The sequence below is a fragment of the Nicotiana tabacum genome, chromosome 9 (genome assembly GCF_000715075.1).
Source record: "Nicotiana tabacum cultivar K326 chromosome 9, ASM71507v2, whole genome shotgun sequence".
In the NCBI taxonomy this organism is placed as follows: Eukaryota; Viridiplantae; Streptophyta; class Magnoliopsida; order Solanales; family Solanaceae; genus Nicotiana; species Nicotiana tabacum.
Window position 1 is genome coordinate 79,343,117 of NC_134088.1, and position 5,578 is coordinate 79,348,694.

At 42.1% G+C, this 5,578-nt stretch overlaps 1 long non-coding RNA gene across 1 annotated transcript; it reads left to right on the top strand.

Annotated features, from left to right (window-relative positions):
• Positions 1-568: 568 nt before the first annotated feature.
• On the top strand, positions 569-5,140 carry LOC142164239 (uncharacterized). The gene is made up of 2 exons (XR_012694937.1): positions 569-4,560; positions 4,836-5,140. It is a non-coding gene; the product is annotated as an uncharacterized LOC142164239 (long non-coding RNA).
• The last annotated feature ends 438 nt before the right edge of the window (positions 5,141-5,578 follow it).

A 5,578-nucleotide genomic window follows, 5' to 3' on the forward strand; every position in this document is an offset into this window, starting at 1 on the left:
ATGGAGACGACATGGTCTTATGATATGGGTCACTCTGGATGAGTGTAGTTTGTGGTCCGTTATGTATTTGAATAGAACTATTATTTCGAAGGCAAGTTAAGAGTAAATTGGGAGAAGTAGAGTTAGTTAGTAATGGTTTGAATCAGCAGGGTTGTGGAAATGGCCAGTTTCTTCCGTGAGGTAAGGCTATACAAGTGGTTCGTGGATATACGTGCGGGCTTGAACAGCTGTCGTGGTTCGATTGATTTGGAAGTAATTGATTCTAATGTCTTGGTTGCATGTGAATGGATCCTAGAAGAGATATGGCGGTTTATACCGCGACTTGAGGTTTGCATTTTCTGTGGTTATGGGAAGTTGGCTATGAGTGGCGATTCTTCTTTTGAAATGAGTTAAGTGAAAGGTTTCGAGCCTATAAAGTGTTAACTATACTGATGGTACAGGAGATTATGATGCAATTCTTGTACTCTTGAGTAGCAGCATGATATGTGCAGTGAGCGGTATGGAGATTTGAAGTGGAGGATCAAGGTTGCAGTTCAGGTTTGATAAGAATGTCACGAGCTCAGGGGGGGGGGGATTCAGATGTTCAGAGTAAGCTGGAATTATCTTAATGTCGCCTAAGGATGGTGTTCTGTAAAAGAGGCATTGCGCATTGGTTAAAGGATTCTTAATTGGCATTACATAAATACTTTCATCGATGTCCATTGATGTTCAAATTTTCCTACCTGGTACGGAAGGTTGTGGGAGTATATCCCATGGGAATATCTTATAAGTGTGACGTGTTAGTCATTTAAATTGTTAGAGACTGAAATCAGGTATGAAGGTTCCGATACTGTCACTGATTGGAGAGTGTATGTCTGAGGGGCGCTCTATTCATTTGATTGTGGAATGTGGAGGTTTGTTCCGAATTGGTCGGCTGCTTGTATGTGTCATGAATGGGGTCATTGTGGATCTTTGAAAGGTTATTGGCCTAGTATGGGATGATCAGAATCGGCTTGAGGTCCGTTGGTAGATCTAATATGAATGTATGCTCTACATCAGACCGGATATGTTCATTCAGCATAACATTGCTTATGGATGATTCTTCGGGCGTAGAGGATGATATTCCATGCGTCGTCCATTTTAGGTGCTACTCTTTATGCCACATGTGTTGTGAGGCGGCTTGATTATTCGCGCGTGAGTTGTGATCCGGTGTAGCTTGTGGTATTATATGAGCGAGATGGCTTTCGAGATGACGGTTGTTTGATTCTCCTTATTAGAGCTTAACTTTTGTAGCACATAGGGTTATCCATCTCCCCAGGGTTGTGTTTATGCACTTGGCGTGCTTGTGGTCGATATTCAGGCATTTTGTGGGTATGAGCAGTTTGGCTCGGTAGGTACTTCCTTGTTGATTGTTCTGTATAGATTGGGTGGCCCGCCGCCACAGGTATGATGTTTGAGTCGGGTTGCACGCCGCAACAGTATCATATGTGGATCGATTTGCGCGCCACAACAGTGAGATATTGAGTACGGTTTCCTATACTTATTTTTGTGTGTCTTGTTTCTCACCTCTGAGATAGGTTCATAGCCTTTGTTTGGTTGTTTTATTCATTACGCGGGCTGATTAGTTCTTTGCCAGAGTTCGTTCTTCCATATGTGTCATATTCGAGTCGTAGCTTGATGGTGCATTAATAGCGTCATATGGAATTTTAGATGGTATTTGAGGTGGTGTATTGCCCGAGCAACTTGTACTGGTCGAGACGAGGTTATTGGACCTAAAATCAGTGCGATCAAATTTATGTAAGGTATATTATAGAGAAAATGTCACTATTCAGATTAGTATGAGGTAATGGTTCTTGTCAAATGGATAAACTCCACGAGTTATTAATTTGATGGGTGGTTATGAGTTCCTGCACATCTCTTTCATCGTTGAAATAATGTGAAGGTTAAGGCCGAGCTTATATGCGCATTATGAGGTATATTATGGGCACTTGATTGGTGAAATTATAGCTTCTACGGTTGGAGGATGTTATGGGCACACAAATTATGCGGTCCATTGTGTGGTTTTCTGCATGAGTGAATGATCATATTTGGTACAATGAGTTGAGATTGTTACGGCGTGTGTATGTTAGAATCAGACCAGGTGGAGAATTTTGGATGTTGGAATTTGGTTCAAAGTCTTGTGGGTTAATGTAGCGTGAAGGATCTTCAGCCTAGCTCGAGTTAATGTGCTCACGTGGGTTGCAGTGGCATGGATAGGTGCACGAGGTGTTAAACAATGATTTTGGGCAACTCCGAAACGGTTCTTGGCACGTTCGAGGACGAACGTATGTTTAAGTGGGGGAGAATGTTACGACCCGAGTCGTTCTAAGATCTAGCACGTCGTTCAGCAGTTTGACTCCTTGAGCAGCTTCACTTCATGTTTTATGACTTGTACGTGTGGTCGGAATTAAGTTTCGGGAAGTTCGGAGTTGATCCGGAAGGAAAATTCTCAATTCGGAAGCTTTAAGTTAGAAGAGTTGACCAAGGTTTGACTTTTGAGTAAAAGACATCAGAATTGGGATTTGAAGGTTCCAATAGATTAGTACGGTGATTTCGGACTTGGGCGTATGTTCGGGTTGAGTATCGGGTGGGTCCGGGAGCATTTCGGCGCTTCTTATGGAAAGTTGGCATTTTGAAAGTTTAAGAATTTCTTAAGTTCGATTTGAAGTGGACTTTGGTGTTATTGATGTCCATTTGGGATTTTGAGCTTTAGAATAGGTTCGTATCGTGATTTGTGACTTGTTCGCAAAATTTGGCGTCATTCCGGAATTTTTAAGTATGATTCGGACGCGTCTGTCGAAGTTTAAAGGTTTGAAAGTTAAAAGAAGGATCTTGATTGTCGATTCGTCGTTTAGATGTTGTTTGGTGTAATTTTAGGTCTTGATCAGGCTCGTGTCATGTTTTGGGGTTGGTTGGTGTGTTTGTACGGGGTCCCGGGGGCCCCGGGTGTGATTCGGGGTGGTTTCAGACCAAGTTTTGGTGTTTTGATGCTGCTGGTTGCTGGTGCTGGTGTCGTTCTTCGCGATTGTGAGTGGACATACGCGATCGCGAAGAAGAAAATTGGTGGCTACCTTTTTGTGCTTCACAAACGCGAAGGAAGAGTCACAAATGCGAAGGAGGAATGGGGATTAGGGGGACTTTACCCTACGTGAACGTGACAAGGTAGTCGCAAACGCGATGAGTTGCTGGGCTTGCAGTTTGTCCTTCGCGAACGTAGGAAGACAAATGCAAACGCAAACGCGAAGGAGGAGTTCTAGGACGGGGGCGAGTTCTTTATCTCTAACGCTATGGTTTGGACGCGAACACGATACTGTGGACTATTGGGCCTTCGCGAACGCGACCAGGGGCACACGAATGCGATGAAGGATGGGCCTGTGCATATTTGTTTTAAAGCGGGATTTGGCTCATTATCATCTCATTTTCTTCCATGTGAGCCAACTTTGGCGCTATTTTGAAATTCCCTTTTCATCATCTATCATGAGTTAAATGATTTCTATACATTGTGAGTTAAATATACGAATTTAACCTTGTAAATTCGTGATATTTTGTAGAAATTGTGAGATTTGGAAGAAAACATAGGATTTGGTATTTTTTTGATCTTGACCACAAAATTGAGCATGAAATTAGGAATAAATTGTATATTTGAGATCATGGTCTTATGGATAATGTTTATCTTTGAAAAGTTTTGGAATCCAGGCACGTGGGCCCGAGGGTTGACTTTGTTGACTTTTCGAGCGGAGTTGAGAATTGTTATAAATTGATTAATTACGAGTGTTGGAATATAGTTTTATTGGTTTTCACGATTGTTTGATTAGTTTCGGATCGTTGGGCATTAATTTGAGGTGTTAGAGAGGCATTGGAGCCGATTATGGAACTTCGGAGTGAGGTAAGTCTCTTGTCTAACCTTGTGAGGGGGAATTTACCCCGTAGGTGTTATATTTGTTATGTGCTACACGTTGTGGGAGCTACACACTTATGAGGTGACGAGTGTTCGTGCGTATGTTGGAATTCCTGATTATGTCCTGATAGACTTAGACTCACGCCATGCTTTAACTGTACTATTCGATTTATTCTTGCCTGTTTAATTACTTCAATTCGCACTATGACTTGAGACTAGACTCGAGTAGAGTAATAGACTCACTATTTTAGATATTTGATGAGCTACTTGATTAGCCAAAGAAATTGTACTTCTCTTACGGATTTCTCCCACATTGTGCGTATTCATTGAATAAATTTCTTAAATTTAATAACTCACACGTATATTTGTGAGTGGGGTCAAGGACCCGTAAAAGCTTCATATTCTTATGGGATCAGGCCGTTCATCTCGGCAGGATATTGTAACACACTCTTATGGGATCAGGTCATTCGCCTTGGCAGGATATTGTAACACACTCTTATGGGATCAAGCCGTTTGCCTCGACAGGATATTGTATCATACTCTTATGGGATCGGGCCGCTCGCCTCTGCAGAACCATGCGAAATACTTGATAAAAAGTTCGTGTACTCATGAGCTTCCTGACTTGAAATATGACCGTTGATTTGGTAATGACCATTACGTATTCCATTTGAGGAAGTATTCGATACTTGAGAACCTTGTGTTCATTGTTCAACTGTAGACCGTATTATTTGCTTATATCTGTACTCATTGTTTACTTATCATATTTCATACTTGTCTACTTTATTATACTTGATATACTAGACCACTAGTAAGTGTCAATGTCGACCCCTCCTCACTATCTCTTCGGGGTCAGGCTAGATACTTATTGGATATGCGTTGATTTACGTACTCATACTGCACTTCTGCACTAAATGTGCAGGATCTGACAGGTTCATTTGGTGGTCATTTGGGCGCGTAGGCGCAGTTGCTGAGGGGACTTTATGGTGAGCTGCATTCCATGCTACGAGCCACAGTACACAAAGTCTCAATCATAATTATTTACTTTATCCTGTCTATCTTGTATTCAAGACAAATGTTGTATTGTTATTGTACTTTCTAGTAGATGCTCATGCACTTGTGACACATGGTTTTGAGGGTGTTCTAGAATTTGTTTATGGTTTGCTTTACATTGACACACTTTTACTTTATATTTTGATTAAATTGTACGTATCTACGATTTTAATGCATTGATCTCTCTCTATCTAATAAGATTCATGATTTTAAAAATAATAAAATAAAGAATTAAGTTGGTAGTTCACCGTTGGCTTGCTTAATGGCGACGTTGGGCGCCATCACGACCTATATTAAAATTTGGGTCATGACAGCAAAGGTCGAGGCCGAGGTCGAGGTAAAGGCCAAGGCAGAGCTTAGCCTAGAGCTCGAGTAGCAGCACCCGCAGTGGAGCCTCAGATTGATCATGAGGAGGAGGTCCCAACTCAGGTCTCAGAGGGATTCATAGCCACCCAGTGCTTTAGGATGCTCTAGTCAGCTTGGTGGGACTTATGGAGAGTGTGGCCCAGACCAGTGCATTCCCGACGAGACCAACCATCTCTTGGGCTGGCAGAGGAGTACAGACTCCCGTTACTCACACTCTGGAGCAGGTGGATCCCCTATATAAGACTC